The sequence below is a fragment of the Triturus cristatus genome, chromosome 4_2 (genome assembly GCF_964204655.1).
Source record: "Triturus cristatus chromosome 4_2, aTriCri1.1, whole genome shotgun sequence".
Classification (NCBI taxonomy): Eukaryota; Metazoa; Chordata; class Amphibia; order Caudata; family Salamandridae; genus Triturus; species Triturus cristatus.
This window is the reverse complement of record NC_140586.1, coordinates 307,540,233-307,565,261: the sequence shown is the minus strand read 5'-3', so window position 1 is coordinate 307,565,261 and position 25,029 is coordinate 307,540,233.

Below are 25,029 nucleotides of genomic sequence, written 5' to 3'. Positions count from 1 at the left end.
ACCCCTGGTACACAATTTGCCATTGTATCTTAAAGATACGAAGGATCTACTGAGCAAGGTGGAGGACTTTGAGTGGACAGAGGGAAACCTGTTGGTAACACCAGATGTGAGTTCATTGTACACTTGTATTCCGAAGGAAAAGGGTTTAAAAGCTGTGCGGTACTTTTTGGACACTAGAAATACAATCCTAAACGAACATAACACCATGCTCATAGACTTAATAATTCTGGTCTTGGACAACAATTTTTTTGTGCATGATGGAAAATGGTTCAGACAAACAAGGGGGGTAGCAATGGGCGCAATTTTTTTTCCGTCCTGCGAACCTCTACATGGGTTTTTATGAGAAGGTCCATGTTTGGACGCGATGTCCAGCAGTGTACACTGAACACATCATTCTATGGACAAGGTACATAGACAATGTGCTTTTGTTCTGGTCAGGCACAGTAAAAATCTTGGAAGATTTTATATAAACTTCCTCAATGATAACATCTTCAACGTACATTTTACACATCAGACAAGTGACAAGAGTATTGACTATCTAGATACCACCTTGCATGTGGTGGACCAAAAGATTAGGTCCAAACTATTTCGCAAAAAAAATGTATGTAATTCAGTACTGCATGTGTCAAGTGCCCACCCACGAACACAGATTACAGGTATTCCGTTTGGGGAAATGTTTATATAAGGCGCAATTGCAGTACAGACACTGATTTCAAGCTAGAACTTAAGAACCTGGAAAGGAGGTTTAACGATAGGGGCTATACTGAACAGACTCAAACAAAAGCAAAAATAAGGATTAGCAAGGTAAACGCACAGATCTTTTGTATGACAAACAAAATTGGGGGAAGACTGGCATCCAGGATCGGAGAGAGAAACCTGCCTTAGTGGTTCCTTATAGTGCAGCTAGTTCGTATCTTCATAAGATTTTGACCAAGCATTGGCATATTCTGAAGATGGATGCTACATGGTGCAAGGTCATCATAGAAAAGTCAAATGTTATACATAGTCGGGGAAAAACACTCAGACAAACCTTGTGTCACAGCTACCTAAGACCTAACCCAGTCAATACTTGGCTACCAGCATTGCCGCCTGTTTTTCATAAATGTGGACAATGCAATGTGTGTTGTCTAGCAAAAAACAAATTGATCGAATTTCAGAATAACACCCCAAAAAGTCTATAAAATTAATGATTTCATCAATTGCAACTCGAAATATGTTGTTTACTGTATTGTGTGCTGTTGTGGTCTGATCTACGTGGGCAGCACCATACGACCGTTGAAAGTACGGATTCAAGAACATGTGCGGGTTATCAAAAACAGCAACACTGATTACGCATTGGCAACACACTATAACAACCTGCACACAACTGAGGGACAAATGAAAATTGCCTTTCATGGAATTGAAACATTAAAGATGTCCAATAGAGGTGGTGATAGAACTTTACATCTCAGACAATTGGAGAGCCGATGGCTCATCAGAGGGCAGTGGATATAGGCCTGAATTTAGACAGGAAACTTCACACTTTCCTATAAGGTAGGGGGTGTGATTGATCACAGTAGATATCTGTATGTTCACCAGGTTGTTGTTAAAACTTGCTATGTAGAATGTTTATGATTTGTTAGTAATAGTTGCAGGTGGAATTAGTACCAGTCCATGCAGATACTATATACGACAAGCCCTGAAGTATACATGCTTACAGTAAATACTATTCAATCAGGTTATATGCATGGACTCTGGCTAGAGGGACGTATGGTTAATTTATGCTCTGTACACGATGTGATCCTGATTGACGTACACTGTCAAATGTTTCGAAAAATGCTTATATGTAAACTGTACAGAAAATGGGGACCTTCTATCTAATGTTGCATACAGGGATTTATATGGGTGATGACTCCCACTACAAAACTATGCTAAACATCTGAGAAATATATGTAGCTTACGTGTGTATTTTCCACATTATTATGATATCTGTTTTGGGATACAATATGGTCTTGTTCTGCCATACTTCCCATCTCTGGAAATCAGAATACATGAATAATTTTTATTTGTGCAACGTAAACACAATGATAGTTGCTTGTAGAATTCTACAAACGGCATAATACCTTACAGTAGAGTACGCACGGAGAAACTACATGTTCATTTTATGATCTTTGGAGAATGGAATACACTGTTTCTCACTCACTGGGTGTTTATGAACTAGATGAACCTCCCTCCCACCCGAACGTAATAATTTTGACTAGAAAGTATGATATTTGTCATTTCCGATCTTATAGCACCTCTCATAGCATGCCTCTAATGACGGTCTTTCTCCCCTGATGTTCTAGGAAGTAAGACATTTATATTTCTTAATTCTGAAACTATAATTTTTATGACTTGGCTATCAGGCCAACTGTGTCTTTCTTTTAATTGCGTCTTTTGTACGGTACTTTACTTGACTTATCTTTTTTGTGCCACTACAAGATGGCGTTTATGTTGAGGGTCAGAAGGGTCTCGTCCCTCTCTGCTCTTACACGACCTATACGATTTCCTTACTGACTAATCAGTCCTATAGGATTTTGTTTTCTTTTTACCAATCCAAGATGGCTCCCAACTTGAGGGAAGCGATTCCCCTGCCCCTCTCTCTATTTTTATGACCACGCGTACCCATTTCAAAACACTGGTCATCTGACAGTGCTTCGGCGTTCCTGACCAGGACGAGTCCAGAGTAGCCTGTACTGCAGGTATTTTCATTAAGTTAGCCCATACACATGTGTGTAATACAGTGTAGTCTGTGAGTGACGGGTGTTATTTGGTAGTGACTTACATTTATTAACAATTTGCAGGCTTATCAAGGCTTGCTACTGATGAACTACCGTAGCGGGAGTGGCCATGAACCGATTCCCTCTTTACACGTAACTCGTGTTCATACAATATTAGTCATGTGTTAGTTGCTTTTCTGTTTCGCCTTTGTGCCCACCTCTTTCGCATGCGTCTTATTGCTTTTAGACACAGGTTTATTTTGGTTGCATTTGTTAACATCTACAGACTCCTCCTCCCACGACGCATTCTTTCTTTTGGGTGCAACTCGTGCTCTTATTTTAGTGCAGGAAGAGTGAACTTCTCACAGCAATTATATAGGCTTGTATATGTAAGAGCATCGCGATGGAAACCTACAGAACAACCACGTTATGTGTGTATATATCTGTTTTAACGTTTGGAGTTCCTGTTTTGTGTGAATCGTATTTATGGGTAACTGATAGTTGTAACAGTTGCTATGAATAGCCTGCATTGGCTTTCCGTTAATAAGCTTTTCAGAGCCTCCATCGCCGCAATGGATCAGTGCTACTTAACAGTACTGGGTGTTTTAATTCTCAAGACACCCCCTATGGTTATGGACTGTGACTTATTGCCCTTATGCAAGCCAGTCTATCACCGGTAGTTATGGCCAGCCCTATGTTGCTTCCTTCATGGGCCATTGTGCGAGACGTTGTGCGCTGCATTGGCTGGGCGCTGGCTGGGTTGTGGCAATTGCAGTGTGCGGTTCCTCTGTAAGCGTGGCTCCTCGCTGGGGGTCGGAGGTGCTGTGGTTCGCTGCTGGGACCGCTTTGAAGGCCAGAGGTAGAGAGGTGAGCCTTGCGTCCCATCGGATTGGGCGCCGCGGACCCGGTGGGCGGAAGGCGCGCTGGAAGCTGGAGTGTGCTGCTCTGCCTAGGTCCACTGGCGCCCGGGAGAACTAGACCCGTGCCTATGCCCACGGGTTCCTGAGACAGAGAGGCGCTGAATGGAATCGACGGCAGACACCTGGTGACCCGGACCTTGGACCTGGCATCCCTGAAATCGGAGTTTCGCGTGGTTGGCACTGCCCGGGGGAAGGGCAGCTGTCCTGCTCTGCTTTGCTCCGTCAGTTTGGTGTAGAGATCCCCATAGACTGACTGTGAAGGTACGACATCAGTGATTCTTAGGGGAGAGTGTCGCTAGCAGCCCCATTTCTACACTTCCCATTGCACTTGCTGCTGATCCCGGGGCGCTGCGGCCTGGGCTGGACGCACTTGGCAAGTGCAGGCCATACTTACCTGACCTGAAAGTCCCAGTAGACGGGGATTGGTGCACGCCCACCTGGGAGGCCAGAGTGCCTGCGGAACTACGATGGGCAAACCTGACAAATCTCAGCCGAAGATCAATTTTGAGCAGCGAAAATCTAGGCGCTGTGAGGACACAACGGACTCCGCGATGTCTGAACCGGATAACCCTGTGGAGGATCCTATCGGCGACATCAAGCAGATAATAACGTCCATGCAACAGGGTCTGACAGCTATTGATGCCAGAATTGACACTTTGGCCTACAGAATGGACAGAATGACAGAGCGGATCGTTAAACATGCAGAGCACCTGGATATGGCGGAGCGTCGCATTGCGGAAACGGAGGAGGCCCAGTCTGACTCCAACAATGCCCAGAAGCGTGTGGAGAAGGCCCTAGTTGCCCAGCAAGACAGAGCTGAAGAGTTGGAGGCTAGGTCGCGGCGCTGTAATCTCCGCATTACGGGCCTGCCTGAATCTACTGCGACGGGCAATATGGAGACATTTGTGGAGAAACTTTTCGAAATCCTTCTGGGCGCTGATACCTTTTCCCCTATGTTCGTAGTGGAGAGGGCGCACCGCTCTTTGGACCCTCGTCTCCAGCCTGGCGCTCCTCCACAGCCCATCATTGCCAAATTGCTTAATTATCGTGATAGGGACACGGCACTTCGAAAAAAGAGAGAACTGGGTTCTTTGCAATATGAAGGATCTTCTCTCTCCTTATTCCCCGACTTTACCATCAAGGTCCAGGAGGCCAGGAGGCAATTTGCTCCTCTGAAACACAAGCTACGCGATCAGAAAATTGAATATGCTATGCAGTACCCTGCATGACTGAGGGTTTTGTTTGATGGGAAGCCTCAAATATTCTCGGATCCGCAGCCGCAGTCCCTTCAGAAAGCTCTCAAAGACTGGGACACGGTTGGCAAGTGAAGGAAAATTCACGATGGCAGTCCTGGAGCTGATGATACGCCTAGCAACCTTGAGGATAATGACTGAGCGGTGACTGTTGGGGGATGGACATGGTCACCTCTCTCCTAAAATTATGTATCTAAGGGTTGCTCTATGGGATTTAGTTATCCCCGTTGGGTTGTTGTGGTTATTTTGTGCAACTCAATGATGGTATTTTGCCTACAGTTCCTTTGATAAGTAGGGTGTCCTTATGGGCTCTCTGGTGAAGGAGGATCACAAGATTTGGGTATGATCAGTATCTCTTCAATATTATTTGATATGATAATTGAAGCTTTATGTATGATAATTGGTGGTGTGGCGGAGGGTGAATTAGTGTGATATCGCTGGGTAACATCTGCCCTATTGCGTTACACGCTGTTATTTCTGCAGTTCTGGGGATTGTTGTCAATGTTTGTTCAGTATGCGATTCTTATATGTATTTTTTGCGACAGGGTGGGATGCTATTCGCCATTGCACAGTTGGGGCATGCAAGGCGTGGGTGTGGGGTGGTATTGAGGGGACCTTTTTTTCTGATATTTTTTCCTTTGCAGATCACGTCTTTATTTTCACTTGTCGAGCAGGGTAGATTTTGTGGTGTTCCGGGGTGGGAGCTATGCTTGTACTCACTCAATTCATATCAAGCACGCACAACAATCTGGGTCGTAATAATTGCGGAGATACGATTGGCATTGAATTCTATGCGAGAGGGCAGTGCCCCAGGACAGTCACAGGATGGGCTTACGGTAGCCTTTTACAAAGGTTTTAGTGATCTTTTGATCCCTCATTTGGCTACCCTGTTTCAGGAGATGGCAACGGACGGGATCATGCCACCCATCATGCGGGAGGCCCTGATTGTCACATTATTGAAGGCTGATAAGGACCCCCAAAAGTGCTCTTTTTACCGTCCGCTTTCCCTGCTTAATGTGGATACAAAAATGTTTGCTAAAATTTTAGCCAATCGTCTGTCCCCGTTGCTGCCAGTTGATCGGCCCTGAGCAGACCGGGTTTATTCCAGGCCGAACGCTCTCGTACAATCTTCGGACGGTGTTTGGCGCCCTTCAGCATGTCTGGCCAGACGTTAAGGGCGCTGCGTGAATATCATGGTCACAGGGGCCTTCGCTTCCCTAATTATAACTTAATAGTCTCAACCTAGGTTGATGACATGCTCTTATATATTCGACTTGAGGGTCAACTGGGAAAAGTCCATAATTTTTCCGTTGACACCAGTCACGGTGCCACCCCTCTTGATTTCTCTCTCCAGTGGACGTCTGACCCGGTTCGCTACCTGGGTGTTCAAGTTCATTCGGACGCAGATCAGGTGATTCGGGCAAATTACGGTAAGGTGATTGACAAGCTGGGCGGTGACATAGCTCGCTGGATTAGACTCCCGCTTTCACTGGTGGAGAGGGTCTCCTTAATGAAGATGGTGGTACTTCCCCGCTTCCTTTTTCTCTTCGTTAATATCCCTATTGTGGAGCCTCAGCATATGTTTAAAGAGTTGTGCACATTAATGAATAAACTGGCATGGGCGGGCAAGACTTGGCGTGTTGCGTTGGACAGTCTTATGTTGCCACATACTGCGGGAGGTCTGGGTGCGCCGGATTTAGAACTTTATTAACCGGATAGCGCAGGCTTCGCATGCCCATAGTTGGGTTCATGGCACACAGAACCTCCCTCATCTCCAGATAGAAAAAAGTGGCAGCCGCTCCTGACCAATTACCACGGTTCTTAACTAAAGACGCTGCGGGGTTCTTGACTGGGTGAATTCCACGGTCCATGCTTGGCATATTCTTCTTAAACTGTATGCCGGTGCACAATTGTATTTGCCTCGTATGCGCATAGAGTGGTGTCAGTGGTTTGCTCTTACCTCAGAGCAGGGTATACTTCGCTCGCTGAAGGATCTGAGTATATATGAGATGGAGGAGTGTGGTGTAATGGAATGAGGCGGTGGCTGGTAGGACGATGCCCTCTGTGCTAACGCAATTTAATTTCTTTCAGACTCGCCATGCTCTGCGGGCGGTGCTGGGCGATGAGCTCGCTGAACCCATGGAGATCCCACCACTGTCCATACTATTGCATTCACAGTTTCCTATTAAGTTAGTATCGCGGCTCTATGCCTCGGCTTTACAGACTAGGATGACCCTTTTCACAAAGGCTCGGCTGGCATGGCAAGCGGGCATTGGGATACCACTCATGGACAATATGTGGTATTACTGCTATGAGGTTACCCGCAAGGTTTCTCTGAATGGCTGCCACAGGTTAGCACATTTTAAGTTTTTTAATAGGATTCATTACTCCCCAGAGTGCCTACATAGATATGCTTTGCGCGATACTGATAACTCTGAACGATGTGACATGCCGGGTGCTGGGTTTTTCCAACTAGCTTGGCAGTGCCCCCCTGTAGAGGAATTATGGAACCATATTTTCAAGTTGTTAAACGATATTGTGGATCTTTCACTTGCGCAAGATCCCCTACTGGCGTTGCTGGGGTATACGAAGCCACTACGGAAAAATGTTCACAAATTGATTGCTATTGGTCTTCTTCTAGCTAAACGTAGACTAGTGATAAGATGGATGCGTGGGCCTGTTCCTACAGTTGCTAAGTGGGAAAAAGATATGGTGTATTGCAATACCCAATCAGACATTTATAACGAACTACTTCCACCCGGTAGCCGCCCGTTGTGTTTTTGGAGTCTATTTACACAATACCAATTGTCACGCCAATGTAACAACGAAGAACAGGATTGATGATGTATGTATGGCCACTGCTGTTTACAGAGTATTAATATTTGGGTAGCTGTAGGCCTGTTCACACAATTTTCTGGGTGTGGGGACAAGCCTTTCTACAATGTCGTTTTGTCTATGCATATGGAAAGATGAGTTGTTGTATACTAGGTCCACTATCCCGTTGTGCTCTCTAAATCAATATGACTCTGCAATATTGTAATGAAGCTGCTCCTGGATTATGTGATCTGATTTCTTTTACTTGATTGTACTTTTTGTTTTTTCGTTTGTTCTGTTTTAAGATCCAATAAATAAATAAATAAAAAGTCAAACTTTGGATTTTATTTACAAAGCACCATTGACCTGTTGATACAGCAGGATTACCATGCTTATCCTGCGTTTCATGCTTACTTTTTCACCAGGTTTCTTAACACTTGCATTTTTACGCTTGTTTTTTGAAATTCTTCTGCCTGGAACTACGACTTGCCTTAAATAAAAAAAGAAGTTTTTCATTGCTAGGTAAGATATAGTCGGTTACAACACTCTTCCAGCTTGGAATGTTATGGAGAATGGCACTTTATTGCTTGCGGTCTTGGTGGTGGTTTATTTGGGATTATGGATTCCTTTGGATCGGTCATGCTATAAGAGGCACATATTCCTTTTTATCTACACTTTTAGTGGAGAGATACCCCGACTGAGTATTTAGCACTTTTATCTCTGAAGTACACGGTTTTAGGGTACTTGCAACGACATTTTTTTCTGATATGTTGTTGCAAGACACTCTTTACTTCCATCGTTCAGGGCGCTAGTTTCGTTTGCTTCAAGCGAATGGACAAAAGTCTAAAAATGCGGGCCCTTGTGCCAATGCTAGTTCTTAACTTTTATAATGGGTATTTTTGTATGATATTGGTTTTAATTGTTTGCAGCCTTGAGAAAGCCCTTTCGGACGAAACATGTGTCAGCTGCCTGTTGCTTATGTTATGGATTTTGGCAAGAAAATAAAGGACACATAAAAGGAAATAAAGAACATCTTGTAGACTTCCTCTTTTTCATGATTATGGCTAATGTGTTCCCTACAGACTTGGACTAACTTTGGATGTGCCTCGGCATTTGTGTAACACAAATATATTCTCCCCAACTCGATCCAATATTTCAAGGCTGGTCTGGTTACAAGACCAAACACATCTGGGAAGGCATGCCATGACCAGAACTTTTAAAAAGTACAGGTTTAATGAACAAGTTACTTACCTTCAGTAATTCCTTATCTGGTAGACTACCTAGCCGAAGATTCCTTACCTTAGAATTATCAGATTGTCAGATTGGACCAGGAGATTTTTTTCCGTGAACAGTAGCCCTGCTCAATGTTAGATGGAGTAGGTTGGCTCCATGTGGCGTCCTCAGCAGTGCCGGAAGTGACTAGCGTGGGTGCTAGGGTGGTGCCTATATAGGCACCACCCTAGCACCCGAAGTCATTTACTTTTTGTGACTTTCCACGCCAGAAGCGAGGAGCCACAATGCACATTGATCACTGGTGTGGAACACTAGGGCCTCGAAAGGAAAAAGGCCTGACCGTAGAAATCCATTTGCGGAGAAGAGAGGATGGGTGGATTGGTAAGAAATCTGCGGCTAGATAAGAGTCTCTACCAGATAAGAGGGTACCGAAGGTAAGTAATTGTTCACCTGATAGACGTCTAGCTGCAGATTCCTTACCTTAGACTAGATACCCAAACAATACCACCCAAAGTGTGCCCGCGGACCAATTTCACACGAGAAAGTACTGCAGGACCAAACGGGCAAGGTACCTATTTCTATGGTCCGGACTGTCCAGGCAGTAGCACTTGGTAAACGTGTGCAAGGAAGCCCACGTTGTCACCTGGCAGAAGATCAGGGCCAGAACGCTGCATGCTAACGTAGTGGTTCCAGCTTTAGTTCTGGTGGTGCGGTCAAAATAGAATGACAATGCTCTTTTTGGGTCCCTATGGTGAAGTCTCTCCTCTTCCCTGGAGGGATGAGGTAGAGCGTAAAAGGTAGGCAGTGTGATGGATTGGCCTATATAATAGGAGGTGACTACTTTCAGTAGAAAGGAAGCTCTCACAAGAAGCACCAGTTTGTCTGGGAGGATGTTCAGGTAAGGAGGCTTGGATGACAAGGACAGAAGCTCCCTGACCCTCTGGGCAGATGTTATTGCCACCAGGAAGGTCGTGTCGATGGTGAGAAGCCTGAGAGGACAACTGTGCAAAGGCTCAAATGGAGTGCACACCAGAAACGTCAGGACCAGATTAAGGTCCTACTGAGGCACAATAGAGGGAGAAGGAGAACACATATTGCAAACCTTTCAAGAATCTATTTACAGTAGGGGATTGGAAGAGGGAAGGTTGGTCAGGCAATGACAGAAAAGAAGAAATAACAGAAAGGGAGTCCTTAGCAGTGCCCAGAGCACAGCCAGGCTGGGCTAAAAAAGAACAAACAGATTAACCTGAGAAAGAGGAGCAGAAAGATTGTCAACCTGTTTCTCTGCACGCCAGGCCACAAACTTGTGGAAATGGCAGGCATATAACATTTTGGTGGAGGGACACCTGGCTGCAAGAAAAACATTGCAGACTTCAGGCGGAAGGGCGAGGGCTATCAGCTTTTGCCGCTCAATCTACACGCAAGAAGGCAGAGCGTTGACAGGTTCGGGTAGGGAACCCTCTGCTGCTGCGACAGTCTTCCAATCAGGCGGCCCCTTAGGAAGGATCGTCTAACGGCTAGGCTCAACAGCTTGGTATACCAGACTCTCTTTGCCCAGTCTGTGGCCACAAGGATGACTTGAACTGTGTCATACCGGATCTTCTTGAGATCTCTGGGCAAGAGTGGCACGGGCAGAAAGGCGTAGAGGACGCCTGAGCTCCACTCGAGACAAAAAGAGTGTCAGAGCGAAAGAAGCCTTGGAAACTCTAGCACACAAAACTGCTGAGATTGTGTGTTTTCGGCGGTGGCAAGCAGATCTTACTGAGGCTCTCCCCAAGGCTGAAAAAGACCTTGCACCACCTCCAGATGGAGATGCCATTCATGATCCGCTAGGCATATTCGGCTGAGTTTGTCCGCTCTGGTGTTCAGAGAGCCTGCTAGATGTTTAACCACCAGGTGAATGCCCTGATGTTCAAGCCAAATTCATAGACGCAGGGCCTCTTGACAAAGGGTCCATGACCCCACCCCATTTGTTGCAGAACCACATGGCTGCAGTGTTGTCCATGAACAACTGGACATGCCTTTCCGTGATGGAGGGTAGAAAGGCTTTCAATGCCAGCTGGATCATCTGATGTGGAGTCTGTATTTCGCCAGAGACCAGAGGCCTCTGATCTTCATCTCTCTCTCTCAGATGGCCGCCCCAACTTAGGAGTGATGCATCTGTCACTACCATCTGGGTGAGGAAGGAAGAGGAGTCTGCGGCTGACTCAATCACAGTTTGTTAGCCACCATTGCAGTTCTCTTGCAGTTCCCTCCAAGATCTGAACCACGTGGGGGAGATTCCCCTGATGCTGCACCCACTGCAGAGCCCGCATATGCCAGTGGGCATGCCTCACAAGCAGGATGCAGGAGGTCATGAGGCCCAGCATCCTCAGAGTCAGTCTCACCGAAATTCAGGATAGAGGCTGAAACATTGGTATCGTAGCCTGAATTACCTGGACTCGCCATTCGGGAGGATATGCCCAAAACTGCACAATGTCTAGAACAGCTTCAATAAAAGGGAGCATCTGGGAGGGGTTCAGGTGTGACTTTGGCAAGTTGATAGTGAACTCCAGCGAATACTGGAGGTCTGCCATAGTCTAGAGGTGGGAGACGACAGCCTGGGGCAGGTCAGCCTTCAACAGACAGTCATTGAGAAAGGGGAAGGATGGCACCCCTGAGCTTCACAGATGAGCTGGAACCACTGCTGTCATCTTAATGAACACCAGAGAGGCCAAAGGGGAGGACAGTGAACTGACAGTGCTTATGGCCCACCATGGACCACAGGTAACGCCTGTGACCAGGCAACACAGGAATGTGGAAATATGCGTCCTGCAAGTCCAATGCTGTGATCCAGTCGCTCAGGCCCAGGACAGCCAGGACCTGAGCAAGAGTGAGCATTTTGAACTTCTCTTTCTTGAGAAAATAATTGAGTGTGAAGGTTGAGGATAGGACGAAGACCTCTGTCCTTGGGGACCAGAAAGTATTAGGAATAGTAACCATGTCCTACTTCTGGCAGCAGCACTCTCTCTATGGCTACTCTGGCCGAGAACAGAGAGGTGGTACTCGGTCAGTCTGTCATAAGTAGGTGGCATGGAGGGAGTGGTAGTCTCAAAGTGCAGAGAGTAGCCCTTACAGACGATTTGCAAAACTCACCGGTCCGTTGTTATAGACATAGGGTGCCCATGGTGATAAAACGGCAGACCACAAGGGCTTGAAGTCAGTGGCTGCCGGGGTGGACTGGCCCAATCTTAGGCTGTCCGATTCGTGGGGTCTGTAGATACAACATCCTCGACCACGCAGAGGCTGGGAAGCTTGCACCTTGAGGCGGCAGGGCGGGTAAAGAAATGACTGGAAGCACATTCAGTGACCACAAAAAGAGCAAACGTCAGATGGGGTGACAAGGGCCCATGGAAAGGCATAAGGACCTGACCATACTGCTGCTCTCCTTTAACCGCTTGGTCTCCGAGGAGACAGGAGCCACCAAAGGGCATGTCCATCAGTGATGTTTGGACACCTCCAGAAAAGCCAGCAGTTCTCAGCCAGGTGGGAGCCATAGGGCCACCGTTCACAACACTGCCCTGCTCAGTGAGTCGGTGGTATCCAATCCACATCTAATGGTGAACCTTAGCTGCATCCCTCCTGTCAGCAACAACCTGGGAGAGAATGGCTTTGACCACCTCCAGAACGGTTGGCAGCACCTGCGCAACTGTATCCCATAGAGCATGGGAATAATGGCTCAAAAGGCATGCAGTGTTCATGGACTGCATTGCCAGGTTGGTGAAAGAATACATTTTATAGCCTAAGTTGTTGTCAGACATATTGTTTAGTGCTGAGAGTGGCACAAAGACCACTAATGGGCAGGAATGGCCGCCTCATGTGCTTTACCACATAGAGGCTTGGTACACAAAGGCGATGGGACACAGGTGCGCACCACAGTGATGAGTGGGGTGGGCCCTAGACCGCGTGCGCACTGCCCTAGATCTGACAGTTGTCCAGCCTCTTGGATTCCCGACCCGGTGGTGGGGTTGGGAATGTGCCAGGATTTATGTGGGAAAAGAGGCTTGGACAATCATGCTCTCCGGGGTATGGTGTTCTGTGAGGAATTTGGGGTCCCCTGAAGTGGGGCGGTAGGTTCACAGGAGCCTCTGTGTTGGGCTTGGACCAGGTCCCAAAGCAGGATATCATTAAGTGCCTTATTAATAGGGAGAACAAGGTCCGAGGACACGCCCGGCTGAAGAACTTCCATCAAGACGTTAGCCTTGACAGCCACCGAGAGCAAGCTAAGGTCCAGGACTTTGGCGCCCTCCTCACAACCATTACAAATGAAGCTCCCTCCTCCAAAGCCATGTTAAGGGGAGAAAGCATGCCAATATCTGGAGAAGTATCCAGTCCACTGGCATTTGTAAAATCCTCACACCATTCCATGTTGGTATCATATGGCTGGTATTCTTAAGGGTCCTCTGGCCCATCCCATTCCTCCCAAAGTCCTAGCTCATAAGAATAGGCTTCAAGCAGGGCTCAAGTCGGTGCCAGTCAGATGACACCCCTCTAGTTTCGTGTTGGCGATATAAATGAGGACAGGGCAGACGGTGGCAGCATCGGCCTGTGGACCGGTGTGGAGGAAGGTCGAGAAGCCCCACGGCCAGCGCCGATCCAGATCGATCTGTGAATCCCTGGGGCCTGACTGCCACCGGAGTTTGAGCCGCTACATGGATCCAGAACAGGTCTCTACTGAACCTGTAGGCACACCAGAGGGAACGTACTATCCAAATATGAGCTGCATAGCCTCATAAAATAAAAATAAAATTCTTTCAATAGGGCGGGGATCGCTCCAGCTCCCAGAAAGTCACGGAGGCGAAGAACCGGATCATGAACTGGCTCAACTGCAGAGCCAGGCCTCGAGTGACAGCGCTTCCTCATCTTGTCGGCCGAAGGATTAGGTGAAGTCGAAGCATGCTTCAAAGAGGACTTCTTGTGGAAGAGGAACTTACCTGAATGGCCTGACATCTTCGAGTGTGATGAGGATCTTGGACTCTGCGACCGCTCCCAGGACCTTCCTCAGGACCGGAATCTGGATCATTGCGGCAGCGAATGTCGAGCCACCAGGAACTTGAGGGATCACTCCCTCAAGGTCTTCAGGTGCATGGCGCAGCAATCTGAGTAGGCATTTGGTTCACGGTTGCGCTCAAGATGTCAAAGGCAAACAAGATATAGGTCGTCACCAACACTGATTGGTGACCAGGGCTTGAAGCCAGCCTTCTTAGATGACATTCGTGCCACACCAGGAGGAAAAAAACCTCAAAACACCTTCACATAATGTCGAAAAAAGTTGGTCAAAAATTGACTAAGGGGTATCTCATCCTAGATCTATGCTGATTGGTGCAGAAAGAAAGGAATTGATGTCAGAGCGCTGGGGTGGCACCTATATAGGCATTGCACATGTCACTTTCAGTGCAGATGACAGGGGTACTGATCACAAAAACTTTTGAGAACCAGTCCGACCCTTCAGGATAATTCTAAGTTAAGGAATCTGGGGCTAGAATTCTATCAAATACTAGATTCGGAAATATTGCAGATCTGTGTCAAAGGTATGTTATTTGTCAAAGAAAGAATCAAGGAAAGGGGTGTGCTGTGACTATGAATCACAATGGCAAATTGGAAGGCCCATTTACATGACTTCAAGCAGACACAATTGAGATGTCAGTTTACATTGGCCTTAAGTATATTCTCGCTGTCTGCTTGTTTTCTAAATGGGTTGAGGTCTACCCTAACTGGACATCTGACAGCGTGACATTTGCCAAACTTTTTTTAAGGGAGTTGATTTTGCTGTTTAGGAACCAACTTCTATTATGACAGACTGTGGAACTCATTTAAAAAATAAGCTTCTTAAATTGAATTGTACAGCTCTCGACATTGATCTGAAATTCCATTGTAGTTATTGTCCTCAATCATCTGGCATTATACAGAAAACAAACGGGCTAAAATGTGGGCATTAAGCAGTTTGAAATTACCTGATGCTCTTCCTAGTATTCTCATGAGCATTGATAGTACCCCAGATAAAAAGATTGGACTCTCACCCCATTAAGTGTTGATGGACAGAGCCATAAGGTTAGCCTACATACCCTCATTAACACTTGTCAAGTTATCAATAACTGATGACATCCGCAGTAGATTATTGCTAAGGTCTGGCTGAGATGGTGAACTTGGTAACAGCACCGTCAAAAGAAACTGCAACCAAATGACTGAATCCTGGTGAAAAAGCACGTCCGCAAAGGCTGCCTTCAAGAGCACTTGAAGGGTCCATACCATGTGGTGCTTGCAATTAACACTGCTGTGAAGTGTGCCCGAGTCCGGAAGTGGGAGGGCTAGCGGTGCATTTCCAGGTGGCTTTTGCTCCGGCGTCTGATTATGGTTTTGAAGCTCTGTTTTCCATTGAGATCTTTAAAACGCAATCTTTTAATGGCCTACTAGAGTATCGGCCTCAGGGATCAAGAGAAAGCTTTGGGGGCAGGCTACAGACCATTTTGCAGTTAAATGGCAGATGTCCTCTCAGGACACACTATCACAAGCCGCAGAGAATTCCTCACTCTCTAACAGGGCCTGGTATAAAATCCAAGCTCAAGACCTCAATTCACTGCTTACTGACTCGGCGCCAAAAACTACTGAAAATGTAGTTCAATTGGAGGAGAAGTTTTTGATATGGATCAATGATTCTTTGGATACCATAGCCTCCATTAAGTACAAGCCAAAGAAAGAAAAGCATCCCAGCCATGGTATGGGTAGTTCATTAACGAATCAAGACAAAAATGTCACAGATTGGAGAAAAAATGGCAGATTATGAAGATAAAGATAGATATATTTACAAAGCCAAACTAGCAGAGCGCATAAAGCTGATTTTAACCACAAAATCAGCATATTATACAGAACAAATTAGAGCAGCCTGCGATGCCAATAAAACCTTTTTTCAAGTCATTCTAAAACTAGCAGTGACTGTTACAATCAATGTAGTAACCAACAATAAAGAGTTCTTTGACTCTTTAGCATACTTATTTCAAGAGAAGGTTTTTAAAAATTTTAACCAGTTCACTCACAACAACTCAACCACTCTAATCAAATCACAGTCCCCTAACTCTGACCCAGAGACTATAAAGTCAATAATTATGACCCATCTTCAGTAGAGCAACTAAAGAAGCTGATCCCAACTATTAAATCAAGCTCCTCCTCATGATCCTTGCCCGCCCAAAATAATCCATATGGCATCAGAACCACTAGCGCTTAGGGTAGCTGACATCATGGCAGTAATGTTTAAAGAGAAAGTTTTTCCAGGATGCTGGAAATCAGCATCAGTTCTCCCACTTCTAGAAAGAAAGAAAAAAACAACCTTAACACTAAAGAGCTGAAACACTACCGGCCCATCTCTAGACTCCCATACCCAGCAAAATTAGTGGAAAAAGTGATTAATCAACAACTAACGTCATTTATTGACAACAAGCACCTGCTACGATACCCAGTTTGGTTTTAGAAAACACCACAGTACCCAATCTGCATTGGTGGTAGCAACAGGAGAAATCGGAGCCACCCTGGATAGAGGAGGGAATGCAGCTCTGGTGCTTTTCGATCTTTCTGCAGCCTTTGATATGGTCAACCAAACGGTGCTGGTTGACCATCTGCGGAATTTAGAAATTGGAGGCCCAGTACTTAATCTTTTAAAATCTTTCCTGACTAATGAACAACTGAGGGTCTCAGTGGGAGAATTTTCCTCTAAATCCTATACCCTGCCTTGTGGAGTTTCACAGGGATCCTCTCTGAGCCCTACTATGTTCAATCTTTATGTTACACCACTGGCTATACTTATAAAGTCCTTTTCACTGTCTCTGGCATCCTATTAAAAAGACACACAGATTGTCGTCTCACTGGGCAAAGATGCTAATACCGGTGACTACTTCAGGGAAAGCATGGTTGAAGCTAACAAATGGATGGAGAATAATTGCATAAAGCTAAACCTGTCCAAAACTGAGGATATCCTATTATGAAACAATCCCTAGTTTTGGACACAAACCTGCTGGCCGTCTGAATTAGGTCCACTTCCTATCCTAGTACCAAACGTTAAAAATCTAGGGATAGTGTTTGATAACGAATTGAAGCTGAAGGAACAAGTCACTGCTGTCACCTCAGCCTCTTTTTACTCCCAGAGACTGGTTAAGAAAATCAAGAAATACCTGACTTTTGAACTCCTAAAAACAGTGGTCATCTCACTTGTGCTGACAAGACTTGACTATTGCAATAGTCTTTATCTCAATATTTTGGTCAGTCTATTAAAAAAAGCTTCAGATACTGCAGAACACATCAGCGCGCTTTCTTTTAAAAGTGACCAGATTTGAATCAGCAAAAGAAGCCATTAGCATTCTCCACTGGCTTCCGGTAAGATAGCGTATCATTTTCAAAGCGCTATGCACAGCTTATAGGACCCTCTACGGGTATGGACCCACCGACTTCAAAAAACATCTTAGGTGGTACACTCCCACCCAGCAGGACCCTCCGCTCAAGTATGGCCAAGAACTTTGCAGTTGCTCCCTTTAGAAAAACCACATGCTCCTTCATAGAACAATCTCACTCCTTACATTACTGCCAAGCAGGCTTTCAATCCTTTCACTCTACTGAGATGGTAATTTTGAGTGTACTAGATGAAAGAAAGAAGGAGACTGATATAGGTACCACCCAAGCATTAGTGCTCTTTGAGCTCTCTGCGGCCTTTGACACGGTCGACCATAACATTTTGGTGGACTGTGTCAGGGACGTGGTGGTTCAGGGAGCCGCCCTTCAATGGCAGACATACTTTTTGGACGATCTGCAATTGATTTTTACCATTGACAATACCCCCGCATCTATGCTGAATTTTCAGACCACTATATTATACATTAGGAATCGTCAGATGCATAACCACCTAAAACTAAATCCTGACAAAACAGAGTTGATCCTAACCAGAGGCTGTCGAAACCCTTGGACTTCGAATTTCTGTCCTGCAGAGTTGGAAGCACCCCCTCTTCCTTCCCCCTCAGCCAAGAGCCTTGGCATCACTATCAATAGGGACTTCTCGATGAAAACACAGATCAGAACGGTGGTCTCCACCTGCTTTTTCCAACTTCGGAAAATTAGGAAAATCAGTAGATTCCTTACAACAGAAGCAGTTACCCAAGTCAACCTGTCTTTGGTAATCTCACACCTCAATTACACCAACTCCACTTACTTTGGTCTTCCTGGGTAATTGATGAGAAGACAGCAACTAGTACAGAATCAGGCAGCAAGACTTATCTATTGCCAGCCAAGATGGCACCATGTTACCCCTCTCATGAGGAAACTGCACTGGCTTCCAGTAAACCAATGCAGCACATTCATGGTCGGATGCCTGATATTCAAATCACCCAATGGCACATGCCCAGAATTTATCTCCAATCTTATCCAAAAGTATGTTGCTGCCCGAGCCCTTCGGTCCACTAACCTGTTCCTGTTAGCCACCCCCTCTTAAGCGACAAAAATTGGTGGATCCCGCTTTGCAGTATTAGCACTCTATCTGGAACACACTCCCTCTCAATATTAGATCGTCTCCATGTTACTCATATTTTAGGAGACAATTGAAACCCCGACTGTTCTCTCAGGCTTACGAATGATTGATCCCATGAACGGTAGTTCACTTCCTCTTTAAGCGCCATGAAACCAATTGGTGTACGTGCGCTATACAAATTCTTTTAACATAACATAACATGGGGTGGTAAAAGCTTCTTTAGATCCACAGCTTTGCTCAGGAACTCTATCTTTGGAACTTAAAACCTCCCCTTCCCTGCAAGCTTTCAGGAAATCCTTGAAAAACTAGGATCTGAATACTCTCACCCCTTGTACTGCTGTGTAGTGCCAAGACGCCTTCAGGCAATAGTTTGCGCTCAATAAAGTCCTTGTTCATTTATTTCACACCACCCACACGAGAAGAGCGAAGATGGCAGATGAAGTAGTGGTGACAGCAATCACTGATTTACAGAGTCAAGCTCAAGTTCTCAATGTAGATTTAGAGGGGTTTAAGAACACTTGAAACTGGTGAAATTGCTCATAAGGGTGAAGCTCTCAGGGAAGGTACCATTGGCCCATGTCAATCAAAGGATAAGTGAAGAGTTGTTGCAAAGCTATCAGTGAATGAATAAACAAGAACGAGCTAAATGTGGTGACCATTGACCCACATCACTTAACAGAAGTTTTCTCCATAGAGAAAATACATTCGGTTTTTAGAAGAACCCTCACCCACCATCCTAGTTGGTGGCATGCATCATCAGGTTCCCACCCGGGGGCCAAGTGCTTCCTAGGTGTGCTTCTACACCGGTTTACAGCAGAGCTGGATTTTAGGTGGATAGGTGAGTATTGTGCAGGTGAGCCTTATAACCGTCTCCAGGACACTAGATCAAGAGTGCTGGACAATACAGTTCCTGGGGCAGGGTTAAAACCAATGATGGATGTGAAAGAGGGGAAATGACCACACACATCCCAAAGAAGTGAAGTAGTCTACATGTTTCAGCCAAACATACTAGTGTTAATTTGCTTTCTTCAGGACCAGTGCTGCCAGCGCTTTGATTGACCCTTGGCAGGTATTGGGACTGCACACGCACTAAGGTGTGCATAAATCGAATGGTTTTGTAACTTACGATGGGCACCAACACCATAAATGTCTGCAAAATCATAAAGGAGACAAAATATATAAGAAATTGTGACTTGCTTCTGACACTGTTAGGTGATTTATAGTATTAGGCACAAACTGCTAATTGTCCTGCATCCAATACCCCAGTGCCTCTTATTTCAAAAAAGGACTAGCGATCGTGCGAGCTATGATAGCGGCCCTTTCGTGTATTTATAACACTCATGAGATTCGTGACCCCTGTGGTAGGGGATATTCTATCATGCATGTCAAATCTTACATTTTGTAATAGTTGCCTCCCCACATTGGGATTATTTAAGCTCCCACTATTCACCTTTGAGTTTGGGTGATCGTGAGCATTGCATCTTAGAGTTCCACATGCAATTATGTTGACAAACAGAAAACCTAAGAGTCCGGGTCAGTAATAAACACAAGGCAATACATGATTACATGGTTACGCGAGTTGTAATTAGTAAAAGAACAAACATACTTTAGTTACAATAATTTATCGTAACATGGATCCCAGCAGGAGGCGGTGCTTGCAGTCACACTCTGTCGGGAGAGAAGTTAAGAAAAGCCACATGGTCAGACTGAGTTTAAAATATGTGACCGGGAAGAATGAAGATCTGGAGTGATTAAGGATCCATCGGGGAACCCCCGGCATTCAAGTCAACTTACTTCATCAAAGCCTGCCACCTGCCCAGTTACCTAAATTCCACCCCGAGCGGGATCCTGGAGATCTCCGCCCGGTTACCGCTCTAGGCTCCAGGAGCAACTATTTAGGTGCAAGCTGGAGTGCACACGCAGCGGTCCTTAGTGCTGGGAAACTAATTGCTGATACAGTCATTAGGTGCTGCTGCTGCTCTTAACACCCGCATTTTAGCTACTTATCAGGATTGTTTTTAAATTGTGTATTAATTTTATCCCACACTTTGCACTTTGTTGTAGCCCTCACCGCTGCCTTCTTGCACATCAACTTGGTCTTCCTCGGTCTGCCGCAGCTTTTGCCGATTGATGCGAAGGAAGATCACAATCTGCCGGCACTTCCGGGGCGTTCTTCTGCCCGGTTAGCGCTCTAGGCTTCAGTTGCACCTATTAGGTGCAAGCTGGAGTGTGCGCGCAGCAGGAGCACCGCTGGCACTCCTAAGGCAAGCCCGTCTGCCCCCGTCCGTGCCTGGACCGGGCCTAGGGCCAGGTCTCCTGGCCCAAACACCAAAATTAAACCCAGAATTAACTACTCAGTGGAGAGCCTTTGTGCGCTTGGTCAGCCTAGGGGTAAGTTATGCTATCAATTTACCTGTGAAAAGCTGCTAAGAACAGAACATCCTCAATGCTTAGAATGCCTTAGTAAAATTCAAAGGAGCGTTCAGGCGAAGCAGAAATCTGATAGAAACTTGGTCAATGTTGGCATATGTAACACAGAACTTCAGTTAGCGCTCATCAGTGCTAGGTAATAGATTAAGCATAAATATGAGATTGCGGATATTATTGACAACAAGCTGGATGTCTTGTTTGTCACGGAAACCCGGGGCGAAGAAACATCTGACTCAGATTTTAATATTGCTGTGCCGTGTGGGTATAAAGTATTTAGGCATGACAGATCCCCCCCAAAAAAGGTGGAGGCCTTGCATTAATTCACAGAAGTGAACTTGTATCCCACTGCTTAATATTACCTTCTGCGGATTGCGAGGCCCTTCTTTTTAAAAATACTCCTTCTGAACAAGAGACATTTAAAGGAGTATTAATTTATTGTCTCCCAGGCTCTAGAAGTAGTTTCCTGAATGACTTATTTCCTTTATTAGAACTGGGTATCCAATCTAGATGTTTCACTATGTTGGGTGATATGAATTTCCATCTGGAACCATTAGCCGATAAAGATACTCACGAGCTTCTCGATATTACATCTGAATTAGGACTCTGACAGCTAGTCCAAGGCCCCACGCATCAAGCAGGACATATCTTGGATGGCTTGTTCACTAATAACCCTGCCGTCTCCATCATATCCATCCTCCCTCTTACGTGGTTCAATCACCACGCTGTTATATTTCGATATGACTTGCCTAGATCCAATCGCAGCACAGATGCTGATGGGGTGACTGCTGTACTGTCGTGGTTAGTTTGGTGGACTGGTTACTACCCTACGCACTGACTTGGCTGGAGGGCTGGGTAAGGGGATTGACTGTATTAAGTTTTGCAACTAAATAAAAGTCTGTTTAAAAAAAAAAAAAAAATGACTTGCCTAGATCCAATGCAACTAATATGTCTAGCACCAAGTTCATAGGGAGAGCTTGGCATAATATTGACTTAGGCTTGCTGGAAAGCCAACTAGTGCAAAGTCAACCAGATCCGGAATTGGAAGTAGAGGTCTCAGCCAGAAGCTATACTTCTTGGCTGGAATCCAATTTTGCTAAACTAGCACCGGTCACGGTGACTAATAAAAAATAGAAAGACCCCGTCTGCACCATGGTTTTCTGAAGCTCTTAGACTAAACAAACAAGCCTGTAGGAGGCAAGAAAGAATCTGGCGAAAAAACTATGATGCAGCTGAGGAAGATCAGTATAAATTAATGTTAGCAGATAAGAAAAAATGTATTGCTGAGAAGAGCCAATATTATACGCTGAAAATAGAGAAGGCGGGCAATTCCAGCAAGGAACTTTTTAAGGTCATAAACAATCTGACAACTGTTAAAGAGGACGATGCTGCCAACTGTACTCAAGACTTCTGTAACACAATTGCCCAGTCTTTTAAATCAAAGGTTGATCAAATTTATGATCAGTTTGCCATGTATAAATCAAACACCAATGTCACAGAACAGGAAGCTAGAATCTTAACGCCCCTCTTAAATTTTACTCCTACCTCCTCAGTGCAAATAGCCACCCTTCTCTCAAGGACCAAATCTGGATCTCTGGATGATCCCTGCCCCCCTAGGATCCTCTACAACTATTGTGAGGCTCCCGCTTCCTGCGAAAATTGTGGAGAAAAATGTAAATGTAGAACTTTCCACTTACATTTCAGACAACCACATTCAAGACCACAGTCAGATTGGATTTAGGGCATGTCATAGCACTGAGACAGCTCTGATAAAGACCACGGAGGAAATCCGCACTGCGCTAGATGGTAGAGGGTCGGCGGCTTTTATCCTCCTCGACCTGTTCGCGGCATTTGATACCGTGGACCACACCTTGCTGATAGAACGATTAAAGACCATTGGTTTAGGAGGAAATGCCCTTTCACTTTTAACGTCGTTTTTATCAGATAGAACCCAGACAGTTCAACTAGGCTATTTTAAATCTGCACCTTCTATCCTGCCTTGTGGGGTGCCGCAGGGCTCCTCGTTGAGCCCTACGCTTTTTAATATTTATGTGTCTGAATTAGCACCTTTGATCAGAAGTTTTGATCTAATTCCCACCTCGTAGGTCAACGACACCCAGTTGGTCATCTCAACTATAGACAAGGATGTTAACTACACCATCAAACTTCATGATTGTATGGTCTCTTTCTTTTTAAATTCTAGTAAAACTGAGGTGGTGCAGTTTGGAAAGCTTTTTCCTCTATGGTCCCCAGTTTGGTGGCCAGACACCTTGGGCCCCCCTCCTACACCGGTATCCAAAGTAAAAAAATTGGGGTTCATTATAGATGAGAAGCTTAATTTTAAGTCTCAGATTTCAAAGGTGGTGTCTTCCGCATTTATTACTATTAGGACCTTGCGTAAAATTCTCCCGTTCATTCCAAAAAATACCAGAAAAACAGTTCTAACTTCCCTGGTTTTATCAAAGTTGGACTACTGTAATGGCCTATACATTAACTTGCAGTCCAATCTACTCAGAAGATTGCAAGCGATACAGAATGCCGCCGCCAGATTAGTGCTGGATGTTCCCAAATACTAGTCCATTAGGGCTGGGATTCAGGAATTGCATTGGCTGCCAGTTGGCCAGCGCCTAAAATTCAAGGCACTTTGCATTGCACACAAGGCACTTTACAGAGAAGGTCCACAATTTCTTTGGGATGCTTTTAGCTGGTACGCTCCAAGCAGACCGCTACGCTCGGCCAATGCTTTCCTGATGCCCACCTCCAGAGTCAAAAGTATGAACGGGGCGGGGGGGGGAATTTCAGACATAGCACTATCAGGATATGGCACTCTCTTCCACTCTTTCTCGAGAAGATTTCATCCCTGTTTGAATTTAGGAAACACCTCAAGACATGGCTTTTTAAAAATCAGTTTCTCTAACATAGTATACGAACCAGAAGCACCTAGACACCTATGGGTATTAGTGAGCTATATAAATTGTTATAACAGAACATAACAGATCTCGTGCCCATGGCTGCAAGGGTATTTGACGGCAGGGACGCAAGGTGCCACGACCCTGTGTCCCTGGGCATGCTGATGACATAACGTGCTGCCCCAGGACGTCCAATTGTTTCATTGTTAAATTCCCTCTTAGAACCACTATCACGCTTCTGCGATTTCTTCTTGAAGAACAAGTTACTTACCTTCGGGCACGATACATCTGTAAGAAACATTAGTTAGTGATAGATTCCTTACCTTAGAATTATCCCCAGGCGTAAGACTGGATCCGGAAGGTTTTCGTCAGCAGTGCCCTTGCGCGTCGGAAGGTAGCGTTGTACGGCTCCGCGTCCATCATTGGCGTCGTGGTCACAGAGATGACGTCGCGGCAGCTACTTAGACGCCACCCTCGCGCGCTGACGTCAGTTCTGTACACGACATTCCACGCCAGGAACGTAGAGCCATGCAAGATACTGACCACTGGTGCATTGAAACTAGGGCCCTGAAAGGGATGACCGTAACCCTAGAAATCAGTTCACAGAATGGGGAGGATGGGTGGGGCTGTAAGGAATCTATCACTAACTAATGTTTCTTACAGATAAATCGTTACCGAAGGTAAGTAACTTGTTCTTCTGAAAGAAACATATAGTGATAGATTCCTTACCTTAGAATAGATACCTCAGCAATACCAACCCCGGTGGTGGGTCTGCAAACCAAGATCACACCAGAAAGTCCCGGAGAAGAGCACAGCCAAAGAAGCCGTCTCTCCGGACTTGGCTGTCCAGGCAATAGTGCTTAGTAAAAGTGTGCAGCGAGGCCCACATAGCTGCCTGACAGATGTCTTGTAAGGGGACACCACGTTCCAATGCCGTAGTGGCAGCCGTTGCCCTGGTGGAATGGGTGCGCAGCCCCACCGGAGGCTCCTTTATAGCCAGAGAATAACTGCCTTTAATACACAAGATGACCCATCTGAAGATAATCCGCTTGTGTACGGCCCGACCTTTCTTGGCCCCCATGTAGCAAACAAAGAGCTGGTCATCCATTGTGTGCGATTCAGGTAAAATGAGAGCACACGATTTGGGTCCAGATGGTGGAGCCTCTCTTCCTCTCTGGAAGGATGCAGAGG